General features: G+C 45.8%; 1 protein-coding gene across 1 annotated transcript in view; it reads left to right on the top strand.

Annotated features, from left to right (window-relative positions):
• The window catches only part of TLL2 (tolloid like 2), a 2,097,051-nt gene that overhangs the window by 1,619,308 nt on the left and 451,505 nt on the right, over positions 1-26,238 (top strand). The window lies entirely within an intron of this gene.

The following is a 26,238-nucleotide window of genomic DNA, read 5'->3' as shown; positions in this document are numbered from 1 at the left end:
GCCAGGGCTGGGCTGCTTGTGCTCGTGGGGGTAGGAACTGGACACCACTTTGAACTGGGTCTCATGTACTTCTGAAGCGTCACTGCTTCACGACTATGGGTAAAACGGATCCCAAACAGGCCAAGCTCCCTTTTGAAAGCAAGCTCAACAGAGCACGGCAGAAACGCAGATTGAGTCGGGCATCGCCCAGGGTGCACCAGATAATGTCGATGACCCGGAGGAAGACATGAGGTCTATATTGCTGGAGGTGCGTACTGGCCTGAAAACTATTAACAGCAAGATTGATACCCTCACGTCCAGTCTAGACACAATCAAGAAAAAGGTGGACGCACATTAAACTAGACTGGATGTGCTGGAAAACAGGATGTCGGACACGCAGGACACCACTGCTGAAACGAGGACACAGATCCTGAACATGGAGAGGGTGCTGAAGGTCATAAAGATGAAGAATGAAGATTTGGAGGCTCGCTCACGATGGAACAACCTTCGAATAAATGGCCTTCCGGAATCGACAGCCATTTCGAAAATGGAGACCTTCATTTATAATCTACTCCGTGAGCTTTTTGGTTCGGTGCTATCCCCGGTTATGATCGTAGAGAGGGCGCACCAGTCACTCGGTCCTCGGACGCCTCCTGGGGTGCCATTGTGCCCGATAATAGCATGCCTTTTCAACTACGCGGACAAGGATGCTATTCTTCGAGAAGCAAGAGGCAAAAGCCCTGTTACTCATCAAGGTAACAATCTGTCCTTCTTTCCGGATTACACTCCGACAGGACAGGCCGCACGTAGAGAGTTCCAGCCAGTAAAAAGGATTTTACAGTCTGCCTCTGTTCCAAATGCAATGTTATACCCTGCTAAATTGAAAATCTCTCACGATGGTCAAGCACACTTCTTTACAGACTCTAAAAATCGGCCCTGAAGTTTACGAAACATATCAGCCCTCACAAGCCTGACAAGACTGCCTCGAAAAACGTTGTCGCCATCTCATAGTGATGCTGATTAATAGCCAACTACACTGATACCCACTGGGGCTGTTTATGTATCTAGCCGCATCAGTATTCACAATAACCTGTGTTATAGTAGGAAGGCCAGCGATATGACCGCGGTGCGGTGTTTAGGGTTACTTATCCACTATTGTCTGTCTCTGAGCTACACCAAAGGGAGGCTCCCATATGTCTCATTCTCTCAGGATTTCTAGAGCTGGATGGCTACACTGTGTTTGCTGTCATTCCTCCCCCCCAGAGGGTGATCCCCTGTTTGATTGTAGTTCTATATATAGATTGGGGTATAGACATTGGGATGGGGAGGGGTTTGTTTTCTCGACCTAATTGGGAGGTTGCAGTGGGAGGGCGGTGGGCAGGGGGGCACCGAACATCTGACACTAGCCAATGGACATGCATAGCCTTGATAAAGGTTGTTTATTGTGATTTTATCGACACCAAGCTTGTGCTCTGTACTTTTAATTTAATTTACTGTGACAATCCGATGTTTAATGCACTTGTGTACTCCAGCGGAGTGGGTGTCGGAGGTCACCAACCACCCACGTACGGTCTCTGATCACAATCTAGTACAGCTAACTCTACATATTCCCACTCCCACATGTAGCCCGTTCACATGGCGTTTCCGATCGGAGGTGCTACTTGACCCCCTGTATAATGATACCATCCGCAAGGTGATTGAAACTACTTCCTATACAACAAGGGTACTGTTGATAGTGCTGCCACACTCTGGGATATTTACAACAAGGGGTGGTGAGGGACAGAGTCTCTGAATTAAGCAGAAAGCTCTCACCCAGTCAAGAGATCAGGGCTAGATCCAACACCGTTTTTTAGCTCACTGCACCATCCCAGTTTCAGAACCTGGCTGTATGCAAATTAGTCTGTTCCTGTCCCAGTGCATGATGGGAACAGGGCAAACTAAACTACAAAAGCCAATTCTTACACTGGGAAGGAAACAAGCTCCCGGGGACCAGTTTCTGGCATTACAGCCGTCTTCGGCCCGGTTTGCTTGAATCCTGATGGTGCAATGAGCTTGGTAGTTTAGTCTGCCCTGTTCCCATGATGCACTGGGCCAGGGACAGACTGATTTGCATATAGCCAGGTTCTGAGCTGGGATGGGGCAGTGAGATAAATAACGGTGATGGATCAAGCCCTGATCTTTGGACTGGGTAAGAGTGGTCTGCTTAATTCAGACACTCTGTTCATCACCACCCCCCTTTTCTGAATCGTTTTTGGCCACTATGGTGTGGCAGGGTATACTCAGACATGAGTCCCTTTCTCACTGCTCCATCAGGATTCAAGCAAGCCGGGCCGAAGACGGCTGAAATGCCAGAAACCGGTCCCCGGTAGCCTGTCTCCTTTCTGGTGAAGAATTGGCTTGGTAGTTTAGTCTGCCCTGTTCCCATGATGCACTGGGCCAGGGACAGACTGATTTGCATATAGCCAGGTTCTGAGCTGGGATGGGGCAGTGAGATAAATAACGGTGATGGATCAAGCCCTGATCTTTGGACTGGGTAAGAGTGGTCTGCTTAATTCAGACACTCTGTTCATCACCACCCCCCTTTTCTGAATCGTTTTTGGCCACTACAGGTGTGGCAGGGTATACTCAGACATGAGTCCCGTTCTCACTGCTCCATCAGGATTCAAGCAAGCCGGGCCGAAGATGGCTGAAATGCCAGAAACCGGTCCCCGGTAGCTTGTCTCCTTTCTGGTGAAGAATTGGCTTGGTAGTTTAGTCTGCCCTGTTCCCATGATGCACTGGGCCAGGGACAGACTGATTTGCATATAGCCAGGTTCTGAGCTGGGATGGGGCAGTGAGATAAATAACGGTGATGGATCAAGCCCTGATCTTTGGACTGGGTAAGAGTGGTCTGCTTAATTCAGACACTCTGTTCATCACCACCCCCCTTTTCTGAATCGTTTTTGGCCACTATAGGTGTGGCAGGGTATACTCAGACATGAGTCCCTTTCTCACTGCTCCATCAGGATTCAAGCAAGCCGGGCCGAAGACGGCTGAAATGCCAGAAACCGGTCCCCGGTAGCTTGTCTCCTTTCTGGTGAAGAATTGGCTTGGTAGTTTAGTCTGCCCTGTTCCCATGATGCACTGGGCCAGGGACAGACTGATTTGCATATAGCCAGGTTCTGAGCTGGGATGGGGCAGTGAGATAAATAACGGTGATGGATCAAGCCCTGATCTTTGGACTGGGTAAGAGTGGTCTGCTTAATTCAGACACTCTGTTCATCACCACCCCCCTTTTCTGAATCGTTTTTGGCCACTATAGGTGTGGCAGGGTATACTCAGACATGAGTCCCTTTCTCACTGCTCCATCAGGATTCAAGCAAGCCTGGCCGAAGACGGCTGAAATGCCAGAAACCGGTCCCCGGTAGCTTGTCTCCTTTCTGGTGAAGAATTGGCTTGGTAGTTTAGTCTGCCCTGTTCCCATGATGCACGGGGCCAGGGACAGACTGATTTGCATATAGCCAGGTTCTGAGCTGGGATGGGGCAGTGAGATAAATAACGGTGATGGATCAAGCCCTGATCTTTGGACTGGGTAAGAGTGGTCTGCTTAATTCAGACACTCTGTTCATCACCACCCCCCTTTTCTGAATCGTTTTTGGCCACTATAGGTGTGGCAGGGTATACTCAGACATGAGTCCCTTTCTCACTGCTCCATCAGGATTCAAGCAAGCCGGGCCGAAGACGGCTGAAATGCCAGAAACCGGTCCCCGGTAGCTTGTCTCCTTTCTGGTGAAGAATTGGCTTGGTAGTTTAGTCTGCCCTGTTCCCATGATGCACTGGGCCAGGGACAGACTGATTTGCATATAGCCAGGTTCTGAGCTGGGATGGGGCAGTGAGATAAATAACGGTGATGGATCAAGCCCTGATCTTTGGACTGGGTAAGAGTGGTCTGCTTAATTCAGACACTCTGTTCATCACCACCCCCCTTTTCTGAATCGTTTTTGGCCACTATAGGTGTGGCAGGGTATACTCAGACATGAGTCCCTTTCTCACTGCTCCATCAGGATTCAAGCAAGCCGGGCCGAAGACGGCTGAAATGCCAGAAACAGGTCCCCGGTAGCTTGTCTCCTTTCTGGTGAAGAATTGGCTTGATAGTTTAGTCTGCCCTGTTCCCATGATGCACTGGGCCAGGGACAGACTGATTTGCATATAGCCAGGTTCTGAGCTGGGATTGGGCAGTGAGATAAATAACGGTGATGGATCAAGCCCTGATCTTTGGACTGGGTAAGAGTGGTCTGCTTAATTCAGACACTCTGTTCATCACCACCCCCCTTTTCTGAATCGTTTTTGGCCACTATAGGTGTGGCAGGGTATACTCAGACATGAGTCCCTTTCTCACTGCTCCATCAGGATTCAAGCAAGCCGGGCCGAAGACGGCTGAAATGCCAGAAACCGGTCCCCGGTAGCTTGTCTCCTTTCTGGTGAAGAATTGGCTTGGTAGTTTAGTCTGCCCTGTTCCCATGATGCACTGGGCCAGGGACAGACTGATTTGCATATAGCCAGGTTCTGAGCTGGGATGGGGCAGTGAGATAAATAACGGTGATGGATCAAGCCCTGATCTTTGGACTGGGTAAGAGTGGTCTGCTTAATTCAGACACTCTGTTCATCTCCACCCCCCTTTTCTGAATCGTTTTTGGCCACTATAGGTGTGGCAGGGTATACTCAGACATGAGTCCCTTTCTCACTGCTCCATCAGGATTCAAGCAAGCCGGGCCGAAGACGGCTGAAATGCCAGAAACCGGTCCCCGGTAGCTTGTCTCCTTTCTGGTGAAGAATTGGCTTGGTAGTTTAGTCTGCCCTGTTCCCATGATGCACTGGGCCAGGGACAGACTGATTTGCATATAGCCAGGTTCTGAGCTGGGATGGGGCAGTGAGATAAATAACGGTGATGGATCAAGCCCTGATCTTTGGACTGGGTAAGAGTGGTCTGCTTAATTCAGACACTCTGTTCATCACCACCCCCCTTTTCTGAATCATTTTTGGCCACTATAGGTGTGGCAGGGTATACTCAGACATGAGTCCCTTTCTCACTGCTCCATCAGGATTCAAGCAAGCCGGGCCGAAGACGGCTGAAATGCCAGAAACCGGTCCCCGGTAGCTTGTCTCCTTTCTGGTGAAGAATTGGCTTGGTAGTTTAGTCTGCCCTGTTCCCATGATGCACTGGGCCAGGGACAGACTGATTTGCATATAGCCAGGTTCTGAGCTGGGATGGGGCAGTGAGATAAATAACGGTGATGGATCAAGCCCTGATCTTTGGACTGGGTAAGAGTGGTCTGCTTAATTCAGACACTCTGTTCATCACCACCCCCCTTTTCTGAATCGTTTTTGGCCACTATAGGTGTGGCAGGGTATACTCAGACATGAGTCCCTTTCTCACTGCTCCATCAGGATTCAAGCAAGCCGGGCCGAAGACGGCTGAAATGCCAGAAACCGGTCCCCGGTAGCTTGTCTCCTTTCTGGTGAAGAATTGGCTTGGTAGTTTAGTCTGCCCTGTTCCCATGATGCACTGGGCCAGGGACAGACTGATTTGCATATAGCCAGGTTCTGAGCTGGGATGGGGCAGTGAGATAAATAACGGTGATGGATCAAGCCCTGATCTTTGGACTGGGTAAGAGTGGTCTGCTTAATTCAGACACTCTGTTCATCACCACCCCCCTTTTCTGAATCGTTTTTGGCCACTATAGGTGTGGCAGGGTATACTCAGACATGAGTCCCTTTCTCACTGCTCCATCAGGATTCAAGCAAGCCTGGCCGAAGACGGCTAAAATGCCAGAAACCGGTCCCCGGTAGCTTGTCTCCTTTCTGGTGAAGAATTGGCTTGGTAGTTTAGTCTGCCCTGTTCCCATGATGCACTGGGCCAGGGACAGACTGATTTGCATATAGCCAGGTTCTGAGCTGGGATGGGGCAGTGAGATAAATAACGGTGATGGATCAAGCCCTGATCTTTGGACTGGGTAAGAGTGGTCTGCTTAATTCAGACACTCTGTTCATCACCACCCCCCTTTTCTGAATCATTTTTGGCCACTATAGGTGTGGCAGGGTATACTCAGACATGAGTCCCTTTCTCACTGCTCCATCAGGATTCAAGCAAGCCGGGCCGAAGACGGCTGAAATGCCAGAAACCGGTCCCCGGTAGCTTGTCTCCTTTCTGGTGAAGAATTGGCTTGGTAGTTTAGTCTGCCCTGTTCCCATGATGCACTGGGCCAGGGACAGACTGATTTGCATATAGCCAGGTTCTGAGCTGGGATGGGGCAGTGAGATAAATAACGGTGATGGATCAAGCCCTGATCTTTGGACTGGGTAAGAGTGGTCTGCTTAATTCAGACACTCTGTTCATCACCACCCCCCTTTTCTGAATCGTTTTTGGCCACTATAGGTGTGGCAGGGTATACTCAGACATGAGTCCCTTTCTCACTGCTCCATCAGGATTCAAGCAAGCCGGGCCGAAGACGGCTGAAATGCCAGAAACCGGTCCCCGGTAGCTTGTCTCCTTTCTGGTGAAGAATTGGCTTGGTAGTTTAGTCTGCCCTGTTCCCATGATGCACTGGGCCAGGGACAGACTGATTTGCATATAGCCAGGTTCTGAGCTGGGATGGGGCAGTGAGATAAATAACGGTGATGGATCAAGCCCTGATCTTTGGACTGGGTAAGAGTGGTCTGCTTAATTCAGACACTCTGTTCATCACCACCCCCCTTTTCTGAATCGTTTTTGGCCACTATAGGTGTGGCAGGGTATACTCAGACATGAGTCCCTTTCTCACTGCTCCATCAGGATTCAAGCAAGCCGGGCCGAAGACGGCTGAAATGCCAGAAACCGGTCCCCGGTAGCTTGTCTCCTTTCTGGTGAAGAATTGGCTTGGTAGTTTAGTCTGCCCTGTTCCCATGATGCACTGGGCCAGGGACAGACTGATTTGCATATAGCCAGGTTCTGAGCTGGGATGGGGCAGTGAGATAAATAACGGTGATAGATCAAGCCCTGATCTTTGGACTGGGTAAGAGTGGTCTGCTTAATTCAGACACTCTGTTCATCACCACCCCCCTTTTCTGAATCGTTTTTGGCCACTATAGGTGTGGCAGGGTATACTCAGACATGAGTCCCTTTCTCACTGCTCCATCAGGATTCAAGCAAGCCGGGCCGAAGACGGCTGAAATGCCAGAAACCGGTCCCCGGTAGCTTGTCTCCTTTCTGGTGAAGAATTGGCTTGGTAGTTTAGTCTGCCCTGTTCCCATGATGCACTGGGCCAGGGACAGACTGATTTGCATATAGCCAGGTTCTGAGCTGGGATGGGGCAGTGAGATAAATAACGGTGATGGATCAAGCCCTGATCTTTGGACTGGGTAAGAGTGGTCTGCTTAATTCAGACACTCTGTTCATCACCACCCCCCTTTTCTGAATCGTTTTTGGCCACTATAGGTGTGGCAGGGTATACTCAGACATGAGTCCCTTTCTCACTGCTCCATCAGGATTCAAGCAAGCCGGGCCGAAGACAGCTGAAATGCCAGAAACCGGTCCCCGGTAGCTTGTCTCCTTTCTGGTGAAGAATTTGCTTGGTAGTTTAGTCTGCCCTGTTCCCATGATGCACTGGGCCAGGGACAGACTGATTTGCATATAGCCAGGTTCTGAGCTGGGATGGGGCAGTGAGATAAATAACGGTGATGGATCAAGCCCTGATCTTTGGACTGGGTAAGAGTGGTCTGCTTAATTCAGACACTCTGTTCATCACCACCCCCCTTTTCTGAATCGTTTTTGGCCACTATAGGTGTGGCAGGGTATACTCAGACATGAGTCCCTTTCTCACTGCTCCATCAGGATTCAAGCAAGCCGGGCCGAAGACGGCTGAAATGCCAGAAACCGGTCCCCGGTAGCTTGTCTCCTTTCTGGTGAAGAATTGGCTTGGTAGTTTAGTCTGCCCTGTTCCCATGATGCACTGGGCCAGGGACAGACTGATTTGCATATAGCCAGGTTCTGAGCTGGGATGGGGCAGTGAGATAAATAACGGTGATGGATCAAGCCCTGATCTTTGGACTGGGTAAGAGTGGTCTGCTTAATTCAGACACTCTGTTCATCTCCACCCCCCTTTTCTGAATCGTTTTTGGCCACTATAGGTGTGGCAGGGTATACTCAGACATGAGTCCCTTTCTCACTGCTCCATCAGGATTCAAGCAAGCCGGGCCGAAGACGGCTGAAATGCCAGAAACCGGTCCCCGGTAGCTTGTCTCCTTTCTGGTGAAGAATTGGCTTGGTAGTTTAGTCTGCCCTGTTCCCATGATGCACTGGGCCAGGGACAGACTGATTTGCATATAGCCAGGTTCTGAGCTGGGATGGGGCAGTGAGATAAATAACGGTGATGGATCAAGCCCTGATCTTTGGACTGGGTAAGAGTGGTCTGCTTAATTCAGACACTCTGTTCATCACCACCCCCCTTTTCTGAATCATTTTTGGCCACTATAGGTGTGGCAGGGTATACTCAGACATGAGTCCCTTTCTCACTGCTCCATCAGGATTCAAGCAAGCCGGGCCGAAGACGGCTGAAATGCCAGAAACCGGTCCCCGGTAGCTTGTCTCCTTTCTGGTGAAGAATTGGCTTGGTAGTTTAGTCTGCCCTGTTCCCATGATGCACTGGGCCAGGGACAGACTGATTTGCATATAGCCAGGTTCTGAGCTGGGATGGGGCAGTGAGATAAATAACGGTGATGGATCAAGCCCTGATCTTTGGACTGGGTAAGAGTGGTCTGCTTAATTCAGACACTCTGTTCATCACCACCCCCCTTTTCTGAATCGTTTTTGGCCACTATAGGTGTGGCAGGGTATACTCAGACATGAGTCCCTTTCTCACTGCTCCATCAGGATTCAAGCAAGCCGGGCCGAAGACGGCTGAAATGCCAGAAACCGGTCCCCGGTAGCTTGTCTCCTTTCTGGTGAAGAATTGGCTTGGTAGTTTAGTCTGCCCTGTTCCCATGATGCACTGGGCCAGGGACAGACTGATTTGCATATAGCCAGGTTCTGAGCTGGGATGGGGCAGTGAGATAAATAACGGTGATGGATCAAGCCCTGATCTTTGGACTGGGTAAGAGTGGTCTGCTTAATTCAGACACTCTGTTCATCACCACCCCCCTTTTCTGAATCGTTTTTGGCCACTATAGGTGTGGCAGGGTATACTCAGACATGAGTCCCTTTCTCACTGCTCCATCAGGATTCAAGCAAGCCTGGCCGAAGACGGCTAAAATGCCAGAAACCGGTCCCCGGTAGCTTGTCTCCTTTCTGGTGAAGAATTGGCTTGGTAGTTTAGTCTGCCCTGTTCCCATGATGCACTGGGCCAGGGACAGACTGATTTGCATATAGCCAGGTTCTGAGCTGGGATGGGGCAGTGAGATAAATAACGGTGATGGATCAAGCCCTGATCTTTGGACTGGGTAAGAGTGGTCTGCTTAATTCAGACACTCTGTTCATCACCACCCCCCTTTTCTGAATCATTTTTGGCCACTATAGGTGTGGCAGGGTATACTCAGACATGAGTCCCTTTCTCACTGCTCCATCAGGATTCAAGCAAGCCGGGCCGAAGACGGCTGAAATGCCAGAAACCGGTCCCCGGTAGCTTGTCTCCTTTCTGGTGAAGAATTGGCTTGGTAGTTTAGTCTGCCCTGTTCCCATGATGCACTGGGCCAGGGACAGACTGATTTGCATATAGCCAGGTTCTGAGCTGGGATGGGGCAGTGAGATAAATAACGGTGATGGATCAAGCCCTGATCTTTGGACTGGGTAAGAGTGGTCTGCTTAATTCAGACACTCTGTTCATCACCACCCCCCTTTTCTGAATCGTTTTTGGCCACTATAGGTGTGGCAGGGTATACTCAGACATGAGTCCCTTTCTCACTGCTCCATCAGGATTCAAGCAAGCCGGGCCGAAGACGGCTGAAATGCCAGAAACCGGTCCCCGGTAGCTTGTCTCCTTTCTGGTGAAGAATTGGCTTGGTAGTTTAGTCTGCCCTGTTCCCATGATGCACTGGGCCAGGGACAGACTGATTTGCATATAGCCAGGTTCTGAGCTGGGATGGGGCAGTGAGATAAATAACGGTGATGGATCAAGCCCTGATCTTTGGACTGGGTAAGAGTGGTCTGCTTAATTCAGACACTCTGTTCATCACCACCCCCCTTTTCTGAATCGTTTTTGGCCACTATAGGTGTGGCAGGGTATACTCAGACATGAGTCCCTTTCTCACTGCTCCATCAGGATTCAAGCAAGCCGGGCCGAAGACGGCTGAAATGCCAGAAACCGGTCCCCGGTAGCTTGTCTCCTTTCTGGTGAAGAATTGGCTTGGTAGTTTAGTCTGCCCTGTTCCCATGATGCACTGGGCCAGGGACAGACTGATTTGCATATAGCCAGGTTCTGAGCTGGGATGGGGCAGTGAGATAAATAACGGTGATAGATCAAGCCCTGATCTTTGGACTGGGTAAGAGTGGTCTGCTTAATTCAGACACTCTGTTCATCACCACCCCCCTTTTCTGAATCGTTTTTGGCCACTATAGGTGTGGCAGGGTATACTCAGACATGAGTCCCTTTCTCACTGCTCCATCAGGATTCAAGCAAGCCGGGCCGAAGACGGCTGAAATGCCAGAAACCGGTCCCCGGTAGCTTGTCTCCTTTCTGGTGAAGAATTGGCTTGGTAGTTTAGTCTGCCCTGTTCCCATGATGCACTGGGCCAGGGACAGACTGATTTGCATATAGCCAGGTTCTGAGCTGGGATGGGGCAGTGAGATAAATAACGGTGATGGATCAAGCCCTGATCTTTGGACTGGGTAAGAGTGGTCTGCTTAATTCAGACACTCTGTTCATCACCACCCCCCTTTTCTGAATCGTTTTTGGCCACTATAGGTGTGGCAGGGTATACTCAGACATGAGTCCCTTTCTCACTGCTCCATCAGGATTCAAGCAAGCCGGGCCGAAGACAGCTGAAATGCCAGAAACCGGTCCCCGGTAGCTTGTCTCCTTTCTGGTGAAGAATTTGCTTGGTAGTTTAGTCTGCCCTGTTCCCATGATGCACTGGGCCAGGGACAGACTGATTTGCATATAGCCAGGTTCTGAGCTGGGATGGGGCAGTGAGATAAATAACGGTGATGGATCAAGCCCTGATCTTTGGACTGGGTAAGAGTGGTCTGCTTAATTCAGACACTCTGTTCATCACCACCCCCCTTTTCTGAATCGTTTTTGGCCACTATAGGTGTGGCAGGGTATACTCAGACATGAGTCCCTTTCTCACTGCTCCATCAGGATTCAAGCAAGCCGGGCCGAAGACGGCTGAAATGCCAGAAACCGGTCCCCGGTAGCTTGTCTCCTTTCTGGTGAAGAATTTGCTTGGTAGTTTAGTCTGCCCTGTTCCCATGATGCACTGGGCCAGGGACAGACTGATTTGCATATAGCCAGGTTCTGAGCTGGGATGGGGCAGTGAGATAAATAACGGTGATGGATCAAGCCCTGATCTTTGGACTGGGTAAGAGTGGTCTGCTTAATTCAGACACTCTGTTCATCACCACCCCCCTTTTCTGAATCGTTTTTGGCCACTATAGGTGTGGCAGGGTATACTCAGACATGAGTCCCTTTCTCACTGCTCCATCAGGATTCAAGCAAGCCGGGCCGAAGACGGCTGAAATGCCAGAAACCGGTCCCCGGTAGCTTGTCTCCTTTCTGGTGAAGAATTGGCTTGGTAGTTTAGTCTGCCCTGTTCCCATGATGCACTGGGCCAGGGACAGACTGATTTGCATATAGCCAGGTTCTGAGCTGGGATGGGGCAGTGAGATAAATAACGGTGATGGATCAAGCCCTGATCTTTGGACTGGGTAAGAGTGGTCTGCTTAATTCAGATACTCTGTTCATCACCACCCCCCTTTTCTGAATCGTTTTTGGCCACTATAGGTGTGGCAGGGTATACTCAGACATGAGTCCCTTTCTCACTGCTCCATCAGGATTCAAGCAAGCCGGGCCGAAGACGGCTGAAATGCCAGAAACCGGTCCCCGGTAGCTTGTCTCCTTTCTGGTGAAGAATTGGCTTGGTAGTTTAGTCTGCCCTGTTCCCATGATGCACTGGGCCAGGGACAGACTGATTTGCATATAGCCAGGTTCTGAGCTGGGATGGGGCAGTGAGATAAATAACGGTGATGGATCAAGCCCTGATCTTTGGACTGGGTAAGAGTGGTCTGCTTAATTCAGACACTCTGTTCATCACCACCCCCCTTTTCTGAATCGCCACACTCTGGGAAGCATTTAAAGTAACGATTCGGGGGGTCTGTATGAGCACCACAGCCGGTATATTGAAGAATCTAAGGACACAACTTAGCAAACTAGAGGCCACCCTAAAAACCCTAGAGAGAGCCTACACAGACAACCCCACCCCAGACACGTTATCAAGCATTTAATAATAATAATGATCCACATTTGTAAAGAGCAAACAATCACCCATGAGGGTCTCTAGGCACTGGGGGCCGTCGGGAAGATTAAGCAAGCTATTGCCCAGAGTCACATGGTGCTGGGCTAATCTGCAGCCGACATCGGGGATCGAACCGTGACCTCAAGATTCCGGAGTCAATCGCCCTGGTCGCGGCGCCACACCTCTTCTTTCAAGCACTGATTCAGGAATGTGACACGCCGCGGACTCGGAAATTCGATACATTACCAGCTGACAGATGGCAAGCGGTATAGCTCGGGCAGCAGACCGCCGCACACTGGCTAGAAAATCAAAGCGCGTGAGGACCACTACTATCTCGATAAAATAGTCGACTCTCAAGACAGGGAGCATTATACTCCACTGGACATATTAGAACAGTTCAGAGAGTACTATGCTAATATGTATGCTTCTTGTGGGACAGGCCCAGACTCCGCAGTTGAGGAGTATCTTGAGAACATTTCTGGCGAGTGGCTAGCGGATGGTCACAGGGAGTAATTGAGTCAACCGATAGACATGACGGATATCAAGGCCTTTATATATGCTCTATGGAATGCAAAAGCACCGGGCCTGGACGGTGTCACTGTGTAATTTTATAAAGCCTATGTGGACCTCCTTGTCCATATTTATTAGAGATGTATGCTGAGGCACAATATGCTGGCATAATGCCCCCTTCCCTCCGGCAGGAGCTCATCATCCCTCTTCTAAAGAAAGACAAGGCTCCCAATGCCTGTGAATCTTATGGGCCCCTGTCTCTGATTAATATTGACGCAAAAATATTAGCCAAGATCCTGGCCACAAAACTCCAGCCATTAATGCTGTGTTTGATCCTGCCAGACCAATCGGGATTTATACCTGAGCGTTCCACCTCTCACAACTTACCGATCATTTTTGCTATGATGCACGTTCTTGACCCTAACTTGCATGCTACAGCGGTCATGCTTTACGCGGCCAAAGCGTTTGACTCTATTAAATGGAATTATATATTTTGCGTTCTGCAGCGTATGGGCTTCCCGTTACTGTTTCTGGGGTAGGTCAGGATATTATATACTGACCCGTCGGCTAGAATTCGGGTTTGGAGACTAATGTCTGAGGCTATTTCTATCGAGTGAGGCACCCATCAGGGCTGTCCTCTGTCGCCATTGCTCTTTGCTATCACCATCAAGCCACTGGCATGCGCGATACATCAGAGGAACAGAGAGACAGCTTTAAATTTCAATCACCGGCCAGTCGGTATCTCGCTTTATGCCGATGACATGGTTTTATTTCTGAGAGAACCTGCGCGATACCTGGCGCAGGTGCTACGTGAGTACATTAGATTCGGGTTAATCTCAGGTCTCAATATCAACTGGGATAAGTCAATTATTGCCCCCCTGACAGCGGTCACCTCGGCACCACCTCTGGAATACCCGATAGTATGGACAGCAGATCCAGTCAAGTACTTGGGAATCTGGGTTCATCGCGACCCTGAGACAGTAGTAAGGGAGAACTATGGGCGGGCCTGCACGGCACTGGATCACCACATAGATACATGGACAGCATTACCGGAGTCTCTAGCAGACCGCATCACTATTATCAAAATGGTAGTAGTGCCCCGTTTCCAGTATATCTTCTCTAACATCCCAATAAAACTGATGCAGAGGTTTTTTACTACACTGCGTACCTCTATAGTCCGTCTGATCTGGGGAGGCAAGCAGGCCCGAGTGGCCTGGGACACCCTCACTTTAGACTATGCCAAGGGGGTTTCAGTGTGCCGGACCCATATCTATACTATCTCAGTGCTCAGGCACAATATGCGTACTACTGGGTAAACAAACATGACTTCATACCACATGTGGTGGTTGAAGACGGCGAGGCCTCACCGCTTCCTCTTCGCAGTATCATCACTGATACAAGGCGGGACACCCCTAAGACGGAAATAAACACAATTGACACTATGATAGCAGCGTGGTGGGCTATTGGGCAGCTTGCTGATAAACTGCCCCTATATGCTCCATCGATGCTACTAGAATACCATGTGGCGCTCTCAGTGACGCAGGAAACTAGCCCCATGCACTTGCTTAGAGAGGCAGGACTTAGCACCATGCAAGTCCTCTACCCGGGTGGCACCTCCCTCACCCCTGAAGATTTGCAGTACAATTCAAATCCCACACTGATCTTTAGATTCACTATACACCGTCTACGACACTCTATGAAAACCATTAGCACACATATCCGGCTGAGCCACTGACACTCCAATCCCTTCAATTACTACTGACTACTCCCACATGAAAGAAGTTGATCACAAGGCTGTATAGTGCAATACGGGCTGAGAAAGTCTGCAGGCCAGACAGGAGCTTAGCACATTGGACTGCTGTACTGACCACACCTCTGACATTGGTGGAATGGGAACATGTGTGTAGTCTCACTAGCAAACTCTCCCCTGATAGGAACCTTCGCATAATACACTTTAAATATTTACATCAGACATACCACACGCCCCTTCGATTATACAGATTCGGCTTGAGGACGACATCAGATACAAGCACTGCGGTCAGATGGTAGCTGACTTTATGCATCTCGCTTGGGATTGTGGGTCGGTGGCTTACTACTGGGAGCGAGTGGTGCAAAATATAAAGGAAACGTCTGATTGGGAAATCCAATGTATGCCTCTGGTGTGCCTTTTGTGTTATGTCCCTCATGTAAAAGGAGTCCTAGGTGAAATTTGTACGCATTCCCTGCTCACGGCTAAGCATGGAATTGCTATACCATGGGACAGTACATGAGCGCCAAGCGTTGCTCAATGGATCAGGGACATGGTCTATTATAAAGAGACACTGGAATTATATGTGGAGGAACTGCCAATCTCATCCAGAGACATATGGGAGCCACTTCATCAGTTTCTACAGAGACAATCCAGTGCTGACGCACAGGGTGCAGGGGAATGAACATTATTTGTACAAGTGCGTTGGCCAAGTTATAGAACATTGATCGTAACGATCTGATGTGTAATGTTTCTTCCTTGTGGTGTTGATTGATCACGTTCTGTAAATGGCTGTTTTGACGCAAACAGTATTTTGTGACGCAGTATTGGTGTTTCTTATTTTTGAAATGTAATTAAAAAACTGCAAATGTTTTGTAACCACATTCATGGCGGTAACAAATTCCTACATACCAGTGCATGTCCCTACTAGGAAGGGACGCCCTTGGCACATCTCTTCCTAATAGCGACTCGCAAACCCTATTTATGAGTCGGTAATAGGTTACCAAATTGCACAATTGGTACATTTGACTGGTAAAATGTGTCGTACATCTGTCCTTAGAAGCTTCTGTCCCTGAGTCTTGAAAAAGAGGTTGTGAAGTGCCAAAAGGAGGCAGGCCTAGCATTCCCTGACCTCCTAGCTCAGGTGGATGTTTCCCAAAAAGGACCCCAAAGAATTATACAAAAAAAAGTGGGCTGTGCCAAATGCAGATGGTTGGATGTTGGGGATTGGCTGACCCCTGCTGCGTTCAACCTTTTAGGCCAACATCGGCGGCCATCCCACATGGAGAAACCCTGCATCTGATGGCCTTAGCAAAATCAAATTTCAAAGCTTTATGCAACAGCATGTCATAAAAGCGGTGATGGCCTAAGTTCTTTATCACTAAAAGAGAGAAAGAGGCAAAAGTAGACCCTGTCTCTGCCTTTAGGAATATACCACATCACTCATTGATGCTGTAGTTGGTTGGAAGGTACATCTGTGTTTATTAGTATCCAGTCTGAGATTGCTTGTCTACACATATTACCTTCCTAATCAAAATCACGGAAATTCCCAAAATTGGAGGAGGTGAGCTCACTCATCTTATGTGACATGCTTGATCATAGTCCACCTCATTCCCCTACATGTATATTGACTGAAAAAACACAGTTAAAGCTTATTTATGGTTCAGGAAATGCATTGGGTTGAAGTGGAAAAGACTGCCTAGGATGAAAAATTAATTTCCACACATGCTTTAGAAAAAGGCCTGGATGGGCATATATCTAGCATCAGAGGTATGTAAAAGCATGAAACCTTACATGTTGTAGAGATAGAAATGAAAAGATATTGGATAAAATTGCAATTAAATGGTTAAGTATGGTTTACATTATTGAAATGGAATATTTTTGTGTACTTATGGACAACGCTCTGCGACTGTGACTGGGGCGTAATGGCGCTCCACATCTTATGGATCATCATAGTCTACCTCATTCCCCTAAATGTATAGTGACTGAAAAAACACAGTTAAAGCTTAGTTATGGTACAGGAAAAACAATAAATTTGTTTATTGACCTCTGACCTCCTTCCATGAGTGTCTTAGAGAAACGGCTGGATGGCTCCATAGGAACTCCCTTCAATTCAATGCCTCCAAAACAGAGGTTCTGTTTTGTGCTGGCACCACTCTATCTCACCAGTTCCCGAATGACTTCTGGCCTCCTGAGACAAGGGAGAAACCTAAACCTGTCTCCTCGGTCCGCAACCTGGGGGTCATGCTCAATAACAAGCTGAGTATGGAAACCCAGGTGGCAAAAACAGTGGGGATCTGCACGGCTCTGCTACGCTCCCTGCGAAAAATTATGCCACTTCTCCCTGCACAAGCCCGGGCGTTGGTAGTCAGGTGTACGATTCTGAGTCGCCTTGACTACTGCAACGCCCTGCTCCTTGAGTCCCCTGTCACGTTACTGGACCGGCTGCAATGAATTCAATCAGCCGCGGCCAAGCTGGCTCTTGGCTGGTCGAGAAGGTCTTCGGCCACAGCGGCACTGGCCGAACTGCACTGGCTACCCCTAAAGCAGCGGGTGGCTTTCAAGTCCCTTTGCATTGTATTCAAGGCTCTGCATGGACTCGGGCCCGGGCCCCTGCAAGCCCTGTTTTGGTGGTATACTCCTACCAGAGATCTGCGATCATCCTCGGCTTATCTGGTAAGGGTGCCCAGATACAACAAAGCCAGAACTGGGGGTAGATCCTTTAGGGTCGCAGCTGCCAAATTATGGAACAGCCTGCCCATTGACATACGCCAGATCCCTCAACTTCTTCCATTTAGGAAGTGCATCAAGACCTGGCTTTTCCCTTAGACCTCCCCGCCTTTACATACTTCGGTCTCTTCTTCAGTAAAGTATTTTCCAGCGCCAGGAAGCCTGCAAGGTATCAGCTGCGCTATATAAATAATTAAAACAAAATAAATAAAATAAATAAATTCACCAGTTAGGCGTACAGTTAACACAATAACACATACCCCTGCCATGCTTCGCTGTTTGTAGATGGTAGTTTTAAGTTTTTTTTGTATGTCATTGGCTAAGGGGTGTACGATCATGGTGGGGGCAGGAGGCGTTGTGCTGTTGCATTTGGGTGCAGACCCTACGCCCAACATTCCCAACGTGCATAACCAAAGGCAGTGTTCTATCGGGGTGGCCATCATTCAGGGTCCGCTGTCAAACACCACTGCTCATGTCCAGAAGCCATGCACAGCCAGAAGCAAAGGCAAGACTTTGTGGCAACCCATGCTACGCACAGCTGAGGGCAGGACGCAGGTGGGGTTGGAAATATAAGTACATCTTTAAATAAAGATAATTCAGGGAAGATACATGGTTACAAACTAAGTCATAGTTCAACCTCAAGTGCGGAAAACCACTGACATTCGCCAGCTTCAGTCACTATTACACACAACACACATCATAACTAGCACCGGAGCACCAACTTCTCAACAGTACATGAACAAAGAAAAGAGCTATTACAAAAACAACATGGTAATCGGTACGAGTTAGTGTGTGTTGTGTGAATTGGCTACCATAACTTTCAAACTTCACTGGTTTTCTGCATTTGAACCAGAACCATAACTCTGTTTATAAACTGGGATTTTTCAGTGAATATGTTTATATTTATACACAAACGTATCACTGAAAATAACCTAGGCTAAAATTAGGTTATACTTAGGTTTGGTTTTAAAACGTTAACATTTCTTTATAAAGCCTTAGAAATAGTTGTCTGAAAAACACAGTTGACTTTATTATATAGGTGGGGGGAATGCAAAAAGCAAGCCTTCTGACTGTCATGATCAGTTTTTCATGGGGGCTCTTGAAATATAAGGCCCTGGGCATTTAGTCATGCCTTAAAATTCTTCTGGTCGGTGTCAGTAGTTTAGCAAAATAGTAAAGGCGCCCCCCTCAAAGTAAGTCTCAAGGTCTGGGAGTAAGGGGGAAGAGGACAACAAATAAATACTACAAAAAACTCCCTATATCACTTTACTCTTGGCTGATACCACCTCTCTAGGTCACCATCTGTTACACAAATTCATAAACATACATTTTCCTTTAACTTCATTTGATTTCTTTATTTAATTTATTAAAAAACGAGAAAACCTTTTTTCATTGAAAAACATCTAATAAATAGTGCTGATTTACATAACATATTTCATACAAAAAATTGGCATCGTCATCTCATTTAGGGAATGTAATAAGTGCTATTTGTGGAAATCTAGTGCACATATCACATAACATCCTAGAGGATAACATACTGAAGTCAATCTAGAACGTGTACAAACAGTAACATGTCCCCATACTCGCATCACATTCACGTCCTCACCTAGCGAATCACTCACGCACATACCCTCATCCATACACACCCCAGTACAACAGAACATACACAGATGGAATCACAGGGGTGACTCATCAACCCTCAATGACTGTGCTAGTGACTGGGATGTCGCACCATCCAGTCGACATACGTTTCAGTGGAAGTTAACAGATATGTCCACCTTCTTCAGGACCACTCATTATTAATTTAATTTAGGTAAGTGGTAGGGAATCTAAAAAAATAAAAGGATGACAGGAAAAATTATAGGTGACCACTCAGAGCTTTTTATCATTGTTCTGTTCTTGTTTAAATAGTGAATACTCTCCCAACCTATTTCAGACCATAGACAAAGTGAAAGTCAAACCATCACCAATACCTTTGAGGTGAGAGAAATGACGACAGGAAAGAAGGTTTTATGAAAGATTTCCAGACTGTCAGACCAATAGTGAGGTATAAGACAACAATCAATTGAGCCATGAGTCGGTTAAAACCATCACCAGTGCTTTTAAAAAGAGACAGACCTCCGAAGTATGCTTATCCAGAGGCTCAATTTTTCAAAAATGTGCAAAACTACAATAATAGCAGTCAGAGAGGGCATAGAGGCGCAACTGACAGGGGCAAAAGCTTACTCCAGTCATTACCCCAATACACTACACCCACTCTGTACTTCTCTCCAGTTCAATGGTAATGCCTCATGCGCCCTTGTGATCTGACTAGCACCCATGTTGGTAATACAGTCAAATGGTATTTATGCAAACACAGTAACCTGCTTTACCATTAGGGGTCCCAGGATGTTTGCAAAGCTTCTTAGGGTGGGCCACCGGGCCCTCAAACTGACACTCCAGAGGAGTGTTCAAATCTGATGGGACTTTTGGTGCAATGTAAATCGCCTCTAAGACGGTTCTAAAAAGTCTAAAAAGAGGAGAAAGTGATTATTTGACCAACCCCCACTTCAAACTCATTTCAGGTAAACTGCTCTCATTCAAGTTGTATTTACAGTCTCGTTCCGACAAGGCAGATTGGTCCCTTTGTAAAACAGGAACGGACTGGCTAATGCAGTTTTTCACACAGAGTTGGATGTCCGTAGGCATGTATTATTAGGGGTCGTGAATCCTGATACTGTCAGTAGTACTTTTCTGAAAGACAAGGCAACGCCAGCGTGACACCACTTTAGAATGCGACTAATACTACCCAATCTTACAAACGTCATTAGTCACCACAGACAGCTTTTGATCACTGGTATATTTACAGCACCTGTCTATTTTGCCTCTACGTGTACATTCAGTTGGTTTAAACCACCCTGGGGTCGAATGGGTGTTAACAAAACCACCAGCTCCCCTCCTATCGCAATAGTGTGTGCGACTTTATATGCATGGAGGGTTGAGCACAGAGAGATCTACACTTTGCCAGTACTGGCTAGGGACCCTCACATCGTAATCAGTGAGTATATAAATAAACATTGCTGAGACCACCTCTAATCTCACAATTTATGAGCGTGTTCAACACTTACCTTGCGTCACTTGTCTTTTATTCCACACCTTTGTTGTCCCAAGCCATCTGCCACACGGGAAAGGGAAACTAGTGGTGCGAAACGCTTTATAAAGTACGGTCCGAATGTCCGTGATGCATCACGATATGCCGCGTAGAGGCATGCTACTGAATGTAATTCGTCCCTGGAGCGCCATCCTGAGTGTAGTAACATGCTTGGATCATTATTCCTAATTGGTGGAAATCCTAATCGGAATGAAAACCATACTAATGGTGCACGTCTCAGGAGCACCATCTCGCAGTGGTATAGAATTAATTTATACACTATTCCTGTTGGTTTGCATCAATACTTAGTCGGGGAACAGATAAGTCCTCCCAAGAAAAGAAGGAAAAAAACTTTTTTGATTCCCACTGATCATAGTGCTCCACTACTAAAATGAAATGCCAAAATACTGGGCTAATTGGATATATTCATTAGCGATAAGGCCCATAAGACCCTATTGGTGTATATCAATTTTATGGGATGGCGGAACGGTATCAATAGTTCTCACGAGTGTGGCTTCATATCCTCGCCAAATCTGTATCTTGCATTAATAATGTCTATCTGTAATAATAGGTAGATCACATCTAAGTGGAGTCCACCTAGAGTGAGTGAGATATGATTCTAATGCAGTATTCCTTAACAGTTAAATGGTATTAGTACGGTGCATTCGTGCAAATCTATATTTTAATTGTAATCTATACCTCAATATAGTTTTGATTGCAATCTGCACGTATCTCAATGAGTATATGACCAGATGGAAAATGCAATTTATAGCCATCAGATTTTTATTCGAATTACCTCTGGCAATAGTAGTTGATGTGTGCAATACCTCCCCTTGTATTCTCATTAATACCTCTATGGCGAATTTCATAAAGCATGTGGTACAGGTGGAAGAAGTCATGTTACTTTCCACACAATTTCTTCATTTAGTCCCTCCTTTACTGTGTTCAGCATAAATATCCAGAATGTCTCTCTACGTTTGCGTACATCTGCTGTGACATGGCAGGTTTTGGGTCTAACCTTATCCATTATCAGCCATCTGAGTTCATTTTCATTGTGATTGAATTCACAACAGTGTTGGACCATGGGAGATGTTAATTTCTTGGTCTTTATTGCTGATTTGTGTTCTGAGTACCGTGTTCTGAACTCTCTGCCTGTTTCGACAACGTATCCCATTTGACAGGTGCACAGAATGAGATGCACTATGCTGTAGCTCCTGCAATTTGTCATACCTTTTAAGCTTCCACCTTGGCCCTTGTATTCCCACAGTTCTGTGACGAGAGCTGAGTCACATGCAACACACATACCACATTTATGACTGCATTTGATCGGTGGAAGGCCAGTTATTGACTTCTGATGTACCAGCTTATCCTTGAGATTGGCATTTCTACGGTATGCTACAATGGGTTTTTCCAGTCTGTTAAGGTCCTCATTGAGGTTCAAGATGTGCCAGTTTTTGTCCAAGATTTTCTTCACCTTGTAATTTAAGGTCAAATGATTGATGACATATATCAGTTTTTCGTTCTTCCTGCAGTTAGGACCGGACAAGAGTGCATCCCGGATGTAATACCTTGCTCTCTTGAACGCTTTCTGACTAAGCGTTTGGGAGTTCATCCCCATGGATATCATATTCTTTAATGTCATAGCAACTACGCCAAATCCTTAGGAATTCTTCTGATGGTATTGAGGCTATCTGGCGATTTGGGTGGTAACTATTGTGCTGTAAGATCGTATTTTTTGCTGTAGGCTTGTGATAAAAACTCCCTTGTATGCGTCCTCTGTGACCTGCAATCAATATGCCTAAAAATTCTACTGCTTCTGTGCTTTTATGAGCTGTAAATTTAAAATTGTTGTGACTAACGATCAGGCATGAGATACATTCTTGTATGGCCCTCTCAGCTCCTTCCCATATGAAGAAGACATCATTGATAAATCTTCGCCTCTTCGCCATACTTTCACATTTTCAAAAAATGGTGCAGCTTCATTGTATATGTGCTTTAGCTCATACTCGCCCATAAAAATAATAGCTATACTGGGGCACATGATGCCCCCATGCTTGTCCCTTTTATTTGTTGTAAAGTGTCATCCTTAAACTCAAAATAGTTGTTGCGGAGTACTATTTCAATATACTCTATGATAAACTGAATTGGCCTGTCCCCTGTGGTTCTATTCAAGAGGGCTGCTACCGCTTCGATGGCTTGCTGTTGCGGTACATTTGTATACAGCTCCTCTATATTTAATGTGACCAGATATTTTCGTTCTGGATTGAATTTCATATGCTCTATTTTGCTTATTATGTCTCCTGTATTCCTGATATAGGATTGATAATTAACTGTCAGGGGACATAAAAAAGCATCAATATATTTTGACAGGGGTTCTGTACTCGAATTGATGGATGATACGATGGGGCGCAAAGGGGGATTGTCTATACTCTTGTGTGTTTTTGGTACACCATGCAGTGCCAGCATGACTGGATTGAATTTATTTAAGAATTCATGTTTCTTCATACAAATGATACCTTCTTCAAAGGCTCTATGATTAACAGCTCTGATCTGAGAATTCCATTTAGTAAAGTCAGATGTACCTACTGGTTTGTAACGATCAGGAACTGCTAACATTGCTTGAATCTTTTCATGCTATGCTTGTGTGTCCATTATGAATATCCCTCGTCCCTTATCACATGGTTTGATGGTGAATTTGGGACGTTCCTGAAGTCTCTTAAGGGCATATCTTTCTGATTTAGTCAGATTAGAATTAGTATTGTAAGGTTGTTTTGTTATTTTCTGTAGTTCATTAAGCACAGCTTTTTCAAAGATCGCCATCTCAGGACCTACCATTTCCAAAGGTAGGGGTGAATACAGATGTATATTTACACCTTGAAAGATTGGCATCACCATCTAGTGTCTTATTGGGGAAAAAAAACTTTTTCAGCCTTATCTTTCTAAAACATTAACAAATGTCCTGGTTAAGTTGGAATTTGTCATAGGAAGTACTAGTTACAAAGGATAAGCCATTACTCAATACTGCCATTCCATCTTGACTTAGACAGTGTTGGGGCAGAATAAAGATAGGATTGGTACCTACACCTAGGCTGGATGTATTTTTCAAGACCTCCAATACTGCTGGTTCCGTGCTCTCCTATATAATTGTGGAGGTTCCGGGTCCATCTGATGGAATCCCCCTCTGTCCTGTCTCTGGTATCTGTTTATGCCCCTGTTTCGGCCTCTTACTAAAAAAGGAGTTGGGGTTTGGTAATACTGGTATTGTTCTCCTTGTCTACCTCTTTGTGGTCGATTGTCAAAGTTAGCTCCCTCAGATGATTTGGAGCTCTCTCCATCTGAATCTGTTGAGTAGGTGTTGAGTAGGTGTCTGAAAATGTTAAGACTTTTCTTCTCTGATTACTCCTATATATTTGAGCTTCTGGCTCATGTTGCCTTCCCTGATAATAGTTGGCCCTAAGATAAGGATACGCCTTTTCTTGCATATACCATCTAATATCTTTCTTTAATTTGTCTGTCTTTTTCTTGATTAGGTATTCCTCAAAATCATGTAGCTCACTGTTTAGATTTTCTAGTCTTAGTTTGGCCTCTTCTAATGCTGTGGTGCCTTTCAGCTTATCTTCCAATTCTAGGATTTCCTGGTTAAGAATGGCCACTACTTATCTTGCTGTCTCAATGAATAGAATCATCCAGTCTCTTGAACATCTATTCCCTATGTGGGTTCCTGTCATCCTTTGTTTTTAAATCCCCTACTACTTACCTGTATTAAGTTAAAAATGAGTGTTCCTGAAGAAGGTGGAAATAAATGTTTACTTCCACTGAAACGTACAACGACCGGATGATGTGACATCCCAGTCACTAACACAGTCATTGAGGGTTAATGGGTCACCCCTGTGATTCCATCTGTGTATGTTGTGTTGTACTGGGGTGTGTATGGATGGGGGTATGTGTGTGAGTGATTCGCTAGGTGAGGACGTGAATGTGATGTGAGTATGGGGACATGTTACTTTTTGTAAACGTACTAGATAGACTTCAGAATGTTAACCTCTAGGTTGAAATGGGATACGTGCACTGGATTTTCACAAATAGTACTTATTACATTCCCTAAATGAGATGACAATGCCAATTTTTTGTATGAAATATGTTTTGTAAAGGAGCACTATTTATTAGATAATGTCTAATGAAAAAGTGTTCTCGTTTCTATTAAATGAAATAAATGTTTATGAGTTTGTGTAACAGATGGTAACCTAGACAGCTGAAATCAGCCAAAAGTAAAGTGATCGAGGTCGGGTGGGAGTTTTTTTGTAGTATTTATTCGGTGTCAGTAGTTATCCATTTTGCCTTAATTGTCTTAGGTCTTATGCATGCAGAACTAATCTAGATTCACCAAACGTAAACATGTTTCTAAATATTGCAGTATTTTTCAGACTGTGACATGACATAGTTTTTAAGATGTGCTCATCCATACAGAAAAAGTTATCTTTCATGGATTAAGTTTAAATGCGTGAAACGGACACGATCCTAAGAATTGTACATTTTGACATGTTTCTGAACCTAATGTAATAAGAATAGGTTCCCAACGGAATATCCACTACCAAAGACAGTAGGCTGTTAAGTCATATATGTCCACTTGGCATTCTAGAAATGATGGATGCATTTTTTGCTTTAGTACTGACATACATGGGGGCAAGGAACACACCTTTATATGTTCATGTCCGTTGTGTATTTTTAGAATTTGCTTGGCTGGTGTAGAAGTCTTTTCAGCTAATTTAGTTGGAGTTCTTAATTCTGGGAAGAATGCCTGTATCCTTACTTAAGAAGAATATTTAATGAGGAACGCTTTGACATCAATTCAAATACAGTTGTCAAACCTAGAACATGGGTAACCTATCTAATAAACTATTAACAAAAATAATATGAAGAAAATAGCAGCTATAGAGTGCATCTAATATTGTTACACAGGATGTTCGCAGTTGTTTTGTTCTGCTATGTGAATTTGTAGACAATTTCAAAGCAGAAGAGATGCCAATACTGATGTTTGACCTGAAATCACTTTATAAGATCACACGTGAGACTCATTGTGATCTGATTTATAAATTTTCTTTTTATTCTTTCAGTTCAATATTGATGATTCTTTTTCAATGGTCAACACAAAACATAATTCTGCAAATATTTACATGAAACACACTACACCACATCTGATTAATAATTATTTACACATATTTAGACATCATACTTAATTGAGAACAAAAGACAAGACATAGACAACAGTCAATGCATATTTAAGCAAGTAAGCAAGATCAAGTTCCAAAAACTTCAAAAAATTATAAGGTTAACAAAAGAGACAAAAAAGGGAGATATTTTCTTAGAAAAATCTTATTTTAACAATTCTAGTCATTGGACAAAAGACCAAACAGTGTACAGTTAAGGGCAACCTAATGATTTTATCAAACTTTTTACAGCAGTTCAATAAAAGGTTATTAAAGAAGGTTGGCCTGACAGTCTGTTCTAATCACTTGAAATGCCAATATGTGGTCAACGCGTTTCGAACCCGGAAAGTCGTTTGTGGGTTCTCATCAGGACCTATAACCAGAGCTTAGTCTGAGGTCAGCCAATCTCAGATTATATTATTTCAAAAGAACTTGATTGCAACGTTAGACAAACCATTTTTTTACGAAAGTGT

This window comes from Lissotriton vulgaris, chromosome 5, assembly GCF_964263255.1.
Source record: "Lissotriton vulgaris chromosome 5, aLisVul1.2, whole genome shotgun sequence".
NCBI classification, from domain to species: domain Eukaryota; kingdom Metazoa; phylum Chordata; class Amphibia; order Caudata; family Salamandridae; genus Lissotriton; species Lissotriton vulgaris.
Note: the sequence above shows the minus strand (reverse complement) of the source record. Positions and strands in the feature narration are given on the sequence as shown.